At 36.1% G+C, this 16,150-nt stretch overlaps 2 long non-coding RNA genes across 2 annotated transcripts in view; both read right to left on the bottom strand.

The window, feature by feature from the left end:
• Positions 1–16,150, bottom strand: part of LOC149654955 (uncharacterized) — a 547,559-nt gene that overhangs the window by 461,965 nt on the left and 69,444 nt on the right. The window lies entirely within an intron of this gene.
• LOC149654956 (uncharacterized) lies at positions 8,600–9,748 on the bottom strand. The gene is made up of 3 exons (XR_016370300.1): positions 9,626–9,748; positions 9,516–9,561; positions 8,600–8,771 (listed from the first exon to the last, which is right to left on the bottom strand). It is a non-coding gene; the product is annotated as an uncharacterized LOC149654956 (long non-coding RNA).

The raw sequence follows: 16,150 nt of genomic DNA, 5'->3' as shown, positions 1-16,150 counted from the left end.
TAATAGTTGTAAAACCCAATTAAAACCGAAACCCGCTTCAAGATTTAAACAGAAAGCAGCCCCTTATCCCTCACGGGCCTTGGACTTAAAAAGATTCTTTCCGCCTAAACCTAAACCCAAAAATGGATTGAGCCATGGTCATGATGGTGAATCCAATAGTTTAAGCTCGATATGCAGTACAAATGAATGCAGTACACAGGGTTCGTACACGACCTGTAAATTCTGGAAAACCCCGAAAAGTCAGGGAAATTGAAAATGGGCCTAAATGGTCAGGGAAAAATCAGAGAAATTGAAAATGGACCTTAAAAGTCAGGGAAATGTCTGGGAAAAATATGTTGGAGGGAAATTTAAAGTCTGGAAAAGAGTATAAGGGTGAGATTTAACCAAATTCGCGGAGCTCGCATCGCTCGCTCCGGCTATGTATGATCTACTTAGGTAAAGTTAAATTTAAACGAAATAGTTCGCTTATTTTTATAACAATAATGACTCGGTCAAAAATGAATAATGACTCGTGCAAAAATGATTCGAATGAACTTAGATTGGTTTTCATATATTTAAGTTATTGCCAATGGTCAGGGAAATTTGTGCAATTTAGTCAGGGAATTTGTAAGCAATAATATTTTGGGAAAGGTGTCATTTACTGCTTTAAGCAACGATATGTATGCAACGATATGTAATCAACAATATTTTGGAAAATATGTTAACCTAACCTGACTTATTTATGCTTACATATCGTTACTTAAACCAATAATTTGACATCTTTTCCAATCGATATGTAAGAAAATATATTTTGGAAAAGGTGTTACCTTTTCCAAAATATTGCTTACATATCGTTACTTTAAGCAATAAATGGCACCTTTCCTAAATATTAATGCTAACATTTTGTTTCTTCCACCAAGAATTTGACCCCTCTTTCAAAATATTTTTTTCTGTCTTTCAGAAATGAGTGTTTCAGTAGGTCTTTAATATCTCATAGCTATGCTGCCGTCGCGAGTCCTTCAATTTGTTGAGTCCCCCCTGCTTTTTTTTGCATTATTGAGTGCAGTCTCAATAGTGGTTAGTACATAGAATTTAATTTTTTAAAAATTTATTAAAAATACTCGCCGCACGCTAGGAGTTGTTTCAGTATTTTTTATGGTTTAATTAGTCAGAAACCACTGTTTGTTGATGGGGTATCTTAAAGTGAAATCCTACCTTCTGGACTCTGTAGTCACACTTTCACAGGGGTTTAACTAAATCTACGATTTTCTCGGTAAATTACGAAAACGTAAGTACCGTGGGAATTTACCACCGAATTCTTAATTTTTATGGAAAATGGTCTAAAAGCTCTGGCCGCGCATGCAAATAAGGTCCATTTTCTTTGGCCCTCCCGTGGCCCAACCTAAAATTTTTAGTTGGTGGCGGCGCTGCTCGTTTCCTAGCAAAATGCCATCCAATTCGAACCAGGACAAATTGGACAGGACGTTTATTTTGGGTGAATGCCGTGGTAACGTTCAACAAGCGGCAGTGCTTTTAAGACTAATCATAGGACTGAGCTTTAAAACATTTTATTGCATTCAGGCAAATTGTCTAGTATTCTTTTTTGTACCTTGTCAACCGTTATCACTTCCATACAATAAAACATGAATTCTAAACATTTATTTACACCCTGTATAATTAAGTATAGTGACGTCATCCGTTGTCAGTATTGGGGGCTGTCCAACAAAGGAACGTTTTGGTCTGATCTCGATCGCGCTAGAATATATAAGTTATTGGTCTAACAGATCAGATAAATGCACAACATGTTATCTGATCGTGCATTTATGTGATAAACGTTTCTAACCAGAGATCTTAACTTATCTACTAAAGTATATCTGATAAAAAACAAATAAAAGCGTCCAGTTATAGGACTTTTTATGTTCACAGAAAATTCAGAAACGAATAAATGGTGCTATTTTTATTTTGTTAAGTAGGAAATAAGTTTCTATTTCCACCACTTTTTAAATAAATTATGGCCTCAAGTTGTAATAAAGGTCTAATTACGTCTGCAACAGCGCGCAAGTGGCACTGACGCCCTGACCATGTCTTCATGCAGACAGGAAACTGAGCGTGCTAAACCACGGGGGAAGAAGAAAGTAGAGCCAAAGGGAAAATAGGGGAAGTAACGTGAAGCGCACAGTAGTTTTGTCGAGTTTTGTTACCTCACGCGCACCTACCTCTGTACAAAGCGTCGTAGTCAGAAGACAATGAGCACTTCGTCTGTGGCTATAAACAGACTAGCCGTTACCCGCGGCGTCGCTCGCGTGTAATAAGAACTTCCATCTAAAATGATATAAAGAATGTTTAGATTTTATTGATGACTAATATTTTTGTAGCACCCTTGGAGCAAAGGGACTCGGCACAGTCCGTCAGCCAGTCGAGATATTTTTATTACTTTTCACGCGGACATTATTACATAAAGGGTTTTTAAATTTTAGGCCACCATTTAAAAAGATGGAAACAAATCGAACCCCTGTGAAAGTGTGACTAAAGAGTCCAGAAGGTAGGATTTCACTTTAAGATACCCCATCAACAAACAGTGGTTTCAGACTAATTAAACCATAAAAAATACTGAAACAACTCCTAGCGTGCGGCGAGTATTTTTAATAAATTTTTAAAAAATTAAATTTTATGTACTAACCACTATTGAGACTGCACTCAATAATGCAAAAAAAGCAGGGGGGACTCAACAAATTGAAGGACTCGCGACGGCAGCATAGCTATGAGATATTAAAGACCTACTGAAACACTCATTTCTGAAAGACAGAAAAAATTATTTTGAAAGAGGGGTCAAATTCTTGGTGGAAGAAACAAAATGTTAGCATTAATATTTAGGAAAGGTGCCATTTATTGCTTAAAGTAACGATATGTAAGCAATATTTTGGAAAAGGTAACACCTTTTCCAAAATATATTTTCTTACATATCGATTGGAAAAGATGTCAAATTATTGGTTTAAGTAACGATATGTAAGCATAAATAAGTCAGGTTAGGTTAACATATTTTCCAAAATATTGTTGATTACATATCGTTGCATACATATCGTTGCTTAAAGCAGTAAATGACACCTTTCCCAAAATATTATTGCTTACAAATTCCCTGACTAAATTGCACAAATTTCCCTGACCATTGGCAATAACTTAAATATATGAAAACCAATCTAAGTTCATTCGAATCATTTTTGCACGAGTCATTATTCATTTTTGACCGAGTCATTATTGTTATAAAAATAAGCGAACTATTTCGTTTAAATTTAACTTTACCTAAGTAGATCATACATAGCCGGAGCGAGCGATGCGAGCTCCGCGAATTTGGTTAAATCTCACCCTTATACTCTTTTCCAGACTTTAAATTTCCCTCCAACATATTTTTCCCAGACATTTCCCTGACTTTTAAGGTCCATTTTCAATTTCTCTGATTTTTCCCTGACCATTTAGGCCCATTTTCAATTTCCCTGACTTTTCGGGGTTTTCCAGAATTTACAGGTCGTGTACGAACCCTGTGTACTGCATTCATTTGTACTGCATATCGAGCTTAAACTATTGGATTCACCATCATGACCATGGCTCAATCCATTTTTGGGTTTAGGTTTAGGCGGAAAGAATCTTTTTAAGTCCAAGGCCCGTGAGGGATAAGGGGCTGCTTTCTGTTTAAATCTTGAAGCGGGTTTCGGTTTTAATTGGGTTTTACAACTATTAAGGATCATGTCTAAAATTTACGGTTATCCACGCAACTATTCAATTTGACCGCATAATTCAGATATTTACTTACTGGCACGATTCACTAACAGCTGTATGCCCCGAATTACGGATTCGGAGTATTACTTTTTCGAAGGGATGATGACGACGATAATATGATTCTGATTTGTAGACTTAGAGACTTGTTTAAAAATTACCTCCAACTTTGTCTGTTTTGATATTTTAACCTTTCAAATTGCATATGGAACAGCTAAGCACATATTGTCAAGAAAATATAATTTGACCATTAAATATAAAAGATTGATTTTGAAGGTTAAAGATGGTAAGTGACCAGCTTTTAAATTAAACTGCCATGGCTCTACTGGCCAAAGCTCCAGTTTAAAAAAATTGCTTATTTCTCAGCCTGATATAGCTGCTTTTCACACATGGAGGATTCATACCATTCAGACAAGGTAGAAAAGCTGCCTGGAGGACAAAAGGCAGATTTTTTGTGCCCTCCTCTTTCCAGGTAATAGCTCATTCTCCTAGTGAAAATGATATTTTGGTAAGAATCTTCTAAGCTTCTATAGTAGAATAGCAATAACTTTTATAAATTCCATTTCCAAGACGTCACATCAAATTTAACATTTTATTGCAGAAATTAGTTGTTCTGTCTACCATAAGTATAATTAGGGCCATCTATTCAATATTTTCCCCCCATGAATTCCACACGGAGGGCCAAACCAACTGCAGAGTGGGCCGGGCCCACCTGGACCCCCTCTTATGACGGCCCTGACCATTGACGACAATGGTCAAGCCAAACTGTATGAGGCCATTGGCCAACGTTCACTGAGCCGCTTCGTCACACTATCTTACATTATCACATATAATGATAACTCGGATATTCTGTTGAGATTGTTTAAAGTTGCTAACTCTCGATTTTGAAGTTATCTAATGTTTTCTGACAATTGAAGTTTCCACTTAATGCTATAAACCCTAAGTATAATTAGGGCCATCTATTCAATATTTTCCCCCCATGAATTCCACACGGAGGGCCAAACCAACTGCAGAGTGGGCCGGGCCCACCTGGACCCCCCCCCCTGATGACGGCCCTGGAAACGAGACTAACTTCTGTAATTCTACTACTTAACTGCTACACTACAGACCCTGCATGTCTAAAGAGACCTAAACTACCTCAGTGTAGAGTTTAAAAAGATTGCTGACTTGAGCATTTTATGGTGTTTATTGTGGTGAAGGTCGGTTAAACGTTCGACACTTGACACCGCTGGGTGTTCGGTCCTCTAATGTCGTGACCCGACAGGTCCAAACATTTATCATCCTGGTCTTAAGGCTGCGGTATTGCCAGTCCCATTAAAAATACAATGTCTGTAGTGATACAATTGTAAAAATACGCCAGTTAAAATGGCAAAAATACTGTAAAAAAAACCATAGCAATAATGGTTGACTATTATTAAAACACCCCTAAACTATACTTTGGACCAAACAAGGAAAACATAAAGGTTTCTTTATGACAAATTTGAAGCAGAAGGTCCGAGTTGTCTGTGGAACCGAGAAGAAAGGCTGTTGTGAAAAGTGCTCGTAGTTAGGTAGCCGCTTAGATCGAATAGTTAAGTCTCGTGTCTTAGCAAAATACCAGCCTATTCTAACCCAAGAAGGCAACACCTTTGTGTGAACTAATTGAAGCCGATCTGTTATTTTTTAGAAAGGTACTGTTCTTCGACCAGGTTATAATTAACAGAGATAGAACGGAAAACTGGCATGACGTACATTACTGGACCCAACAAAATTCTCACTGCATGGTTACGAAATTGCGGTGAAAGGCGATTTTTTGGGTGGGTAACCCAGAAAACCGAGTTATCGGATCCTTCTTCTCGACGAGAAAATCACTGAAGATATTCACTTGATCATTCTGCGTCATGAGTTTAGAGCTTGAATATGTATTGCAAGACAGGGACAGTCGTCTTGAAGAGTGCCTTCACCACAATGGTAGTCACATCGAACATTTACGGCGAGGTGTTTACCAAACAGATTAGAGGTCTAAGTTCTAAGACTAATCGTAGCACTGAGCTTTACAACATTTTTGTTGCATCTAGGCAATATTCCTTTTGTACCTTGTCAATGGCATAAAATATAAAATTAATTTCAAACATTTATTTACACCTTGTATAATTTAGTATGACGTCATCCTTTGGCAGTATTGGGGTTGTTCACAAAAGAAGGTGTTGGTCTGATCTCGACCACACTGTATATGATCTGTAAAAGAATTCGGCTGGCCGTTGGAAGCACTAACCAGAGCATAAGCAAACGAGTATTTTCCCTACCTCTAGAACCTATTTCTGTATTATTTAACGAGGATAAATGTTACCATCTTCGCGGTTAGACTTTCTGTCCAGTTCAGGGAAACCGAAAAAATAAGAACGCGCTAAACAAAAAGCGATTTTATACCTTAATAAAGTCTTTGAGTTCGAAGTCTACATCATCAAAAATAATGGGCATGTCAGGGTATTTAAAGATATCGTTTAAGTTATTTATGTTGCGATCAATGTCCACCGTCAATTTGGTCGACAGGTTTGCTTTGAAGTTTTCCACCAAAATGAAACAACCCAAAAAATAGACGGCCAATACAATGTTCTTGACAGTTTCGCATTTGTTCTCCAATACATCAGAGACAACGAGGAAAACCCGGGATAGTTGCGGCACGAATTGTTTGGCAATCGCAAACATTAGTTTCCAAAGTGTGTAATTGAACAAAGCAATAAATATCCACACCTATAAAGTCAAAATACGTCACTGAAATGTAAAAATTCTAGCTTCTGTGGTCCAGAGGTGTGCCAGACTTGACTTTTCTGGATTCGAGTACTGAAACGAGTCTTAAAAGTCATGTCGCGTACTCGATCCATTTTCACAAGTCATAAACTTTTATTCTAGCCTTCAATAATATTTAAATTAAATAATGATAATAGAAATAATTATAGAACGAACGATTTTCACCTAGAGATACATATTCTAAATCCATCAAGTTAGGTTCAAAACCTTTAACTAACGTGTTAATAAATTAAAATCAACTGTTGTACCGTTTCAACACCGCGGGGAGCCGACATTTACTGTTTACTTTGCTCGAGGTTTGTTTTCTTCTCTAGTCGGAATACGTCATTCGCGTCTGTATGACCTGTCCCCACGGGATCCTATGGGAAAACGCAGAGCAATGACGGACATCATAAGGAAATTATACTCTCTCTCTCTCTAAGGGCCCAAGCGCATCTATTATTAAAAACATCTAGTTCTGCTAGATGTGACGTAGATTTTGTATAGGGGCTCCTTCCGAATTTTTCGTGAAATTCGCGGGAGAGAAAAATAATTTTCAAAATCAGCCACGACCGATATCCTAAGCCGGTCGTGGTCTAGAGGCGAGCTCTGAGATAACGCTCCCATGCGGTTGGGAATCAAACTAAAACAGGCGGGTAGGCGAGAGAGGAAGGACTGGGGGGAAAAATAAGTAAGAGAATTTCCAGAACCCCCCAGCTCTCTCAGACACAAGAGGTAAATTCGCGCTTAGTAAAAATCACGAAGAGCTGTCGTGAGAAATCTTTGAAGGAGGGAAAAATGTTCAATGCCGGGTTACTCTGCAGCGAATGCGCTCGGCCTCTGTTTAGGCTATACAATTATTATACCACTTGAGATGAGACGGAAGGCTAACCAAATCGGACATACATACATTTCATCCGTAACATAGAATCTTGGGCCCTTAAGCTGACCGAACACGTATCAATTTTCGCTAAAATTGACGGTTTTTTCGTTCATTTTAGTTGATATCAACTAAATTGAGGATCAATATTGATGGTTGACCGCAGTAGACTCAAGTCTACTGCGGTCGACATCAACTTCGATTGATGAGGCAACTAGCCAATTAGGAAACGTCTAATCACGTGCTTAGATGCTGAGGCAGCAATATGGCGAACTCTTTATGCGCAATAACTCGTAGTTTTGTTTGATATTAGTATAAAAATATGGGGAAAAATGAAAAAGGTATAACCAAGAAGTCCAAGAATGAGTGGAAGGAGCACGAGAAGATAGTTGTAGATTTTTATATGAGTTCATAAATATTGTAGATAAAAAATATAGCGCGTGTTGGATGCCAGCAAGACTTGGCTATTGGATAGTTAGATCTTGTGCTCTATATAAATATTATAAGGTATCCTTTTTCAGTACATATCCGAATGCTTGTAAATAATATCACAATATTTAGATCATATGCCACTTTGGAATCGAAGGTATGAAGGTCATTTTAATAGTTTTAAAACAGACTACTTTAGGAAACTTAGTTCAATTGCTAGGGCAAGATGGCTAGGACCAGGCGTATACAGGTACCACAAATGATTTAACTTATCTTTATAGTGTGCATGACATATAAAGCCTAATATTATCGTATGGCCATCTCAACAAACAGCATCAATATTGATAAGGTTGAGGACTGTGTTTTCGCGCTTCTTATCAACGTCAACTACCAATGTGATTGACATTGGCCAAAATGGTTGATACGTGTTCGGTCAGCTTTAGAGAGAGAGTATAATTTCCTTATGCGGACATGGAAGGGGAGGGGCTTACTTGTCAACTGACAACATTTGCTGACACCTTCGTAAGAGTAGAACCGTAAAATCTCGCGACGATGCCTTCTTCCCCCCTTCTTCTAAATCCCTACTTGGTAAAAGTAAAATTTTGAAACTACGTGGGAAGTTGCAAAATATTTAAGAAAAACGTATGTTGCTTAGCGAGCTGGACAAATAGATACCGAGTCAAGCCGAGCCGCCTTTTTTCGACTGAACTTTAGATATATGCATCCGGCCTCTGACCGGCAAAAAAATTCTAGGAAAGAGACATACCTGAGGATGGAAAACTTCAACTAGCCCGGTTAATGATATTTGGTATTCAGCTTCGCGATAATTTGACAGAATGTTGCGTTCGTAGAGCTCAAATGGATGAGTGTAAGTTTTGTTCTGGGGAATCGTAGATTTATAGTACACTGAATGAAGCCAAGGTGTATGGCTTAAATCGCCATACTAAAAATAAAAAAAAAATAAAAAACCATGAAACCAATATAATTTTCCGCGAGACATGAAGGAATACGCTATAGTCCCATTGGACCGAAACCGCTTTTTGGTTTTTTATGGAGAATATATTTAAATTTCCAGCCCAATGGCAGGTTTCTGCTGAATGGGAGTTTATTTGAAAGAATTAGTGTCTGTGAGGATTTCGAATCACCGCAGCAGCATGATAGAATATCAGGCTTTTAATTCAGAGGCTCTGGTTCAAACCCAGAGAAGGAAATTGTAAGTTTGGTTAGGTTAGGTTAGGTTATTATCCTACTAATTAGCTGCCACCTTTTCCTAAACATTCTCTTACTAATTAGCTGCCACCTTTTCCTAAACATTATCCTACTAATTAGCTGCCACCTTTTCCAAAATATTCTCCTAATAGTTAGCTGCCACCTTTTCCAAAACATTCTCCTACTAATTAGCTGCCACCTTTTCCAAAATATTCTCCTAATAGTTTGCTGCCACCTTTTCCAAAACAATGCAATTCTCTCCAATATCAATCACTCTTAAAATTAAATTTTGCATTTCAAACTTCAATATATATATACAACGAAAACTGTAAGGTAAAAAAATTCCTCAAAAAAATTGAAAACGTTTGCTTTTTAAATTTTGATATATATTTTCCCAAAACCGCACATTTAAGCTGTTTTCGGTTGAATGGGAAACGCGTTCGGTCGAATGGGACACAAGGAGAAATACAATACTTGCCAATAAGTCGTATTCATTGAAGAGAGGAAAGTACGTTATGTTAACCCTGAAAAGACGAATAATTTATCTCTTATGGTAACATTGTTTTGGATAACGCTGAAAATATTTACCGGCCTCTCGGATACAAAAGGAAATCATAGCAAAGGGTCTCTCCGGGTCCGAAACTGCTGAAATCGTAGGTTTTCGTAATAAAGTTGAAGTTTTTCTAGAAAAAACGAAACGACAGACAACAAGTTGGGAAACCAAAAGTTTACCTCTCCAAGCCAAGTCAAATACTGTCTTTCCATTTATTTTACCGGAATATGCAATATTTTCTGCTATTAAATAATAAGAAACTGGCTTTAAAATTATTCTGATGAATTAATTAAGCTTTATACAGGGTGGATCAGAAATATTCGTTCCTCATAACATTGGATTCTTGGCAAACTTTGAAGTCGAAATTTCCTGAGCCGTATTTGTCTAAACAAAACCGTTTCAGAGTTACAAGCCCTTAAACTCCGTGCCCGTTTCGACTATAATACTCTCTTCAGACGAGGCGTAAAATCTTCGATTAATTTGACATAGTTTATTTAATACTTCTGAAAAGAAAACGGACAGTAAACCGATTTTAGTTTAACGGAATACAAGTTTTCTGAAGGAAAAGGTACATTGCCTCTCAGTACCTTTTCCAAACACGCTTTGGTTTCAACTTGTTGTCTGAAGAGGTTGTATTTAACTAGAGGTACAGAAAGGTTTTATACGAGATTTCATCTGTGATTGCCAAATTAAGACGTTTCTACAAATTCTCTGTCTCGCCTTTAAAGTCTGCCTTTGCTGATGGGCAGCCAAAGCTTTACACGCTCTTCAGACGAAAAATTTCTTTCAGAAAACCTGAAATCCATTGCACTAAAATCGTTTTACAATCCGTTTTCTTTCCAAAAGTAACAACAGTATTGAACAACTCATGTCTTATAAAACAAAGATTTTACACCTCGCCTGAAGAGAGTATTAGGGCCCAATTAGCAAGGTTCAAAAAAAAAAACACAACCCACCGGGTTTTAATCGATATTTGCGGTTTTTTTTTTGAGTTTTTTCACTTTAGCGGTTGCGTTCATGGTAAAATTTGTCGTTCAAAAGTTACTGCTCAATAAAAAAATTGTCTTAAAATGAATATTATTAAATAGTACTTTTGAAGTTGAAATAAGATATATCTAACAAATATTTTAAACTGTCTTTAATATGAATTTATTCTAGCATTCAGTCGATAGCTCTTGAATATAAATATTCCCATTCAACATAAAATCGTCCTTCGGGCTATAAATTGTTTTAAATTTGGCTACAATTGTACAAATCTGAATTTGATCCAAAGGAATTCAATCCAATTGGAGTAGAACCGTTTTTATTCCATTTCATTCTCTCTTTGAGGACAGAAAACGTGTCACTGTTAATTTTAAACATAAAATGTATATAAGATCAACCTAACAAGTTATGGGTACTGTCATTAAAATAATGCATAAAAATTCATCATAAAATATTTTTCGTAATGAAATTTTGATGGAAAAAGTGTTCAGTAGCCTAATATTTTCAATTGATTCATATTTTACAATCAAGTCATTAAAACTGAAAACTTTAATATTGGTTTTGATTAGTTTTGCACACGTCATTTACACTTCCATTTTCTCGTTTCCGTCTATTACTATATTCTGGAATCTTTAATTCAGAGATACGAAATTGGCTATTTATGATCAGTAGTATGACCAAACAATTTACGTAATTACGTTTTCAATGAAATATAGCGCAACTTCTAACTCTGGTCGATCTACACAAGCTGAATAATATCATACAGAGCACTTACCATAAACACCAAGACTTTCATTACAGTTCTGGGATCCATGACGTAGGATATTTTATATCATTTATATATATATATATCAAAGATGTCTTGAAATGTACAAGACGCAATTGGTCTATGAAGGACACACTAAATGTCTAAATTTGGAAATGGAAAAGTGAAAGAAAAACAAAGATTATTTTCATGGTTCCGTAGACAATTTCATAATTAAATAATCGTTGTACCCTACTATTAGGCAAGTTTGGAACAATGCAACGTTGGAATATCACCGCAAAGTAAAAATAAGCCTGAGTCACCTTATAATAAGTTTAATAATAATAATTCTAGTCAATAGTGGTCGCGCAAAACGTTAATGTGCCATAGTCATCTTGTTCTTATCAATAATGGGAATCGGTCGCGTTATTGACCCCAATTTTCAAAAAATCGGGAAAGAGTCAGAGGTTAGGGGTCAAATGCCAATAATAGCTAAGTTTCAAATTATATTAAGGTCAAAGTGACTTAACTATTACACTAGTATTTAGCTAAGAAAAAGACGATGAAGATAATCAATAATCTATAAATAAAAACTGTCATTGTAGGCACAGACTGACAAGTGTAAAAGATAAGTGTAGAAAATTAATTGCCTGAAGTAACAAATATACAAATTATCACTTTTGAGGACATGATTATGAAAAATCATTTATTTGATAAAATTCTTATCTCAGTTTTTTCGACCAAAATCACTTCAGTAAAATATTTTAGCATGAAACATGAGTACCATTTTAAAAATTCTTATCTTTCTTTTTCTCACCAAAATTACACCAGTAAAATATTTTAACATGAAACATTCGCATTATTTTAAATAATAGTAGGCGTTTGCATTTTATTTTCTCTCAAAAAATATACAATTAGGTTGAGAATTCGGCCCCATAAGGAGAATAAAATGGACAGAAAATCGTTAGAAATAGAATAAAAGAAAACCCGTATGAAAAATTAACAAAACGCATTCGTTAATTGTAAAGTTTTCGAAGTTTTAAACATTATCGTGTTGTAAAGCTCTCAAAAGATCACGATAATCTACAGATCATTTCGACACTGACAGCCGGAACTAGAAACCTCCAAAAAATAGCCAAAATTTTCAAATGCACTGTCAAAGGCTTCGTCATCCACTCCTTATGTGCAAAATCCACTCTGGGTAAATAATGTTGAAAATATTTTTGGCAAATGAAATTATGGTGAAAAAAAAAGTAAGATACGAGTTTTTTAAAAATAATTGATGTTTTAAAGTCATCTTGTCAAAAGTGAAAATTTGAATATCTGTTACTTCAGTTTTCTGTCAATTCTGTCTGCTCTGCTTGGCAGTCTACGCCCAATCAAAGTCAAATTGCTTCCACGTCATTTTCACATGCAAATCACAGAGGAAGCGGTAGACCTGTGCAAAAAAGATTCCGTAGACCTATTCACAAACAGATTCCGTAAACTTGGTCTCAAAGAGATTCTGTAGATCTGTGCATCAACAGATGTCATAGACTTGTGCATTACCAGTAATCTGTCATCTAGCTTCATTACTACTAGTAATCGGTCATCTAGCTTCATTGGTAACTTAATATATTAGTGTGGGGGTCCTTTTCAAACTTAACTTGTTAGCTCATCCAAGGCTAGGTACCTTTAGTTTTTCAACCACCACGAAAATTGGGCCAAATAGTTTTAAACGTGCTATCATCATAAACTGACTCTTAACATGAAGTATCGATGCTAAAATATCGCAGATTGGAATCCTTTTGAAAATTTAAAATTAAGCTAACTAAAACTTAAATTTAATCAATGAAAATTAGAAAGCGGAACATAAGTATGTGGCTTTCGTTTACAACCGTTTTCAAGTCAAACAAACGTATTGTTATTGCATAACGGTTTCCACATAATGGCTTTTTGTAAAATATTTTGCCATGTTATTTCTATGGAAAAATTTCGTGTTTTTTGTCGAAAGGATAGATTATTTTTATTGCAATGGAAACCACCCTTAGCAACATTAATTTTCATAAAATAAACTATTAAATAGATCTCTTTGAAATCTTAAACACATAGTGAGGACCCGAGTTAAACATCTGTGGAAATTTTTCAAAACAGTTAATAAAATAAATAATGCTACATCCAATCAGAAAACCTTTTTTATACATTAAATTTAGTATGAAATCTAATCTAATAGAACTAACGCAATCTTACAATTTTTAAATGTAAGATAATTCCACTTACTAAAATTATGGTGGTACAATTTGGTCGACAAAAAGTGGTACCAAGATCTCTCACAGAAAGTTTGCTTTGATAAAAATTTATAATCGAAATTCCATATTTTATAATATATCGACGAAATAAAAATTTATCAGGTTTCACTTCTATGGGTAAGCTCTGAACTGTTACACTCGACTGCAAAATATTCCTATTCGCGACTTAAACTCGAAATGCGTAGTTACACGTACGCGTTAAAATATAAAGTGTCGGAAAGATAGCAATCAGCTTTTAAGTGCTATACAACACGCGATTTAACATTGCCACCTTTCAAGCTGGTTCGCATCTCATGAATGTTTTCTGGGTTCGTGTTTTTCTTCTCTGGTATTCTCACTTGTGCAGGGCTGAAAGATGAAAACCAGAACAATCAATATTCATGATGTAAATGAATTTATTCACTACTCAACAAATGAATCGTATCTGAACTCGTGTTATTCTACTTGTGATTTAAGCTTTTGCTAATGATCATTTTAAAACACGGAGTCCTCAAGCGATTTCCAAAACATTACCTAGTAGAGGAAACGAATACATTAAAAATTGGATCGATTTTCTAAACCCTTCTAGTAGAAGAAAAACAAGTTAGGGAAACGAACATTTTACCTCACCGAGTAAAAATGAGAACTATCTTCTTACTTATCTACCCAACTGAAATATGTATAAGTATTTGCTTGCGCTATAGCTAAAAAACAAGTTATTAAAGTGTTATAAAAAGTTCTATTCACAACTCGGATGCTATGAAAAGGCTTTCCTCTCATTATACCTTAATAACAGACAGAATAATTGCCAATTTTTCTAAATACTTCAGCTGCAATATCTCTTGCCGCAAAAAACGAGAATATGAATAAAAGAATAAAAGTATTGCTTGATCAAACCTTTCACTACAGCGAAAAAGTTGTGGTAACGTCCCATGACTCTATTAATTAACCTAGAACTATTTATTTAACACTTTTCAGTGTCACATAGCACCTTTCAGAGTGTAGCATAACGCCTTTAAGAGTGTAGCATAATCAGGGGGGTACAGGTGGGTCAGGCCCACTCTGCAGTTGGTTTGACCCTCCCTATGAAATTCATGGGGGAAAATACGGAATAGCTGGCCCTAAATATACTTTTGGTAGAAGACAGAACATCTTATTTCTGCGATAAAATGTTAAATGTGATGTGACGTCTTGGAATTTTTAAAAGTAATTGCAATTCCGATTTAGATGCTTAGAAAATTCTTACCAAAATACCATTTTCACTAAGAGAACGAGCCATTTACCTGGATGGAGGAGGGCACAAAAAATCTGCTTTTTGACCTCCAGGCAGTTTTTCTTCCTCGTGTGAATGATATGAATCCTCCATGTGTGAAAAGCAGCTATATCAGGGTCAGGCTGTGAAAAAAGCAATTTTTTTTAAACTGGAGTTGTGGCCAGTAGAGCCAAGGTAGTTTAATTTAAAAGCTGGTCACTTAACATTTTTAACCTTCAAAATTAGGCTTTTATAATTAAGGTCAAATTATATTTTCTTGACAATATGTGGTTAGCTGATCTATGTGCACTTTAAAAGGCTAAAATATCAAAACAGACAAAACGGGAGGTCAATTTTAAAGAAGTCTCTAAGTCTTAAAATCAGAATCGTATTATCGTCGTCATCATCCCTTCGAAAAAGAAATACTCCGAATCCGAAATTCGGGGGATACAACTGTTAGTGAATCGTGGCAGTGAGTAAATATCTGGATTATGCGGTCAAATTGAATAGTTGCGTGGATAACCGTCAATTTTAGACATGATCCTTAATAGTTGTAAAACCCAATTAAAACCGCAACCCGCTTTAAGATCTTAACAGAAAGCAGCCTCAAGTTTCTTTCCGCCTAAACCTAAACCCGAAAAAGAATTGAGCCATGATGGTGAATCCCCTATTTCAAGCTCGATATGCAGTACAAATGATGGTAACCAGGGACAGGCTGGGGCTGGTTATCCATATGCATGAAGTGCAAGCGTTTGAGTATAAAAATGGTTGTAGAACCCGCATTGACGACATCCTCAGGTAGATTATTCCACGGAATGATCAATCAGTGATAGAAGGAATATTTGACCGCATCACTTCCGGAATGCGAGAGATGGAGTTTCCAGCTATTGCCACGCGTTCTTATCGTTGATGCCATATTTGTAGGGGTGCCACTTTTTGGGTATCGAACCGGTTACTGAATACCCAATACTGAAACGAACAGTTTATTCCAAATCGAATACCGAATAGTTAGGCCTTGGTATTTTTTTTACTTCCTGATTAATCGCGAATAGTTAAGCCTGGTATTCGCGAATAGTTAACCCTAATACTCGGGAATACTAGGTCTAACTATTCGCGACTAATCAGGTAGTAACCCTTATATTTGCGAATAGTTAATTCAATGCAAGGAGAAAATCATTTAGAAGCTCTTAAATTTCAAAATACCACTCCTCATTGGTGGCCAAGTATTTCTTAAGATTTTCCTAGGCACTTGCTGGTAGTTTTTAATAGTCTCTTCGGTATTCAATATTCCGGATCGAGTTATTTGGTACGG

This window comes from Phalangium opilio, unplaced genomic scaffold (assembly GCF_054372755.1).
Source record: "Phalangium opilio isolate 3A_F unplaced genomic scaffold, DU_Popi_V2 ptg000078l_1, whole genome shotgun sequence".
NCBI classification, from domain to species: domain Eukaryota; kingdom Metazoa; phylum Arthropoda; class Arachnida; order Opiliones; family Phalangiidae; genus Phalangium; species Phalangium opilio.
Note: the sequence above shows the minus strand (reverse complement) of the source record. Positions and strands in the feature narration are given on the sequence as shown.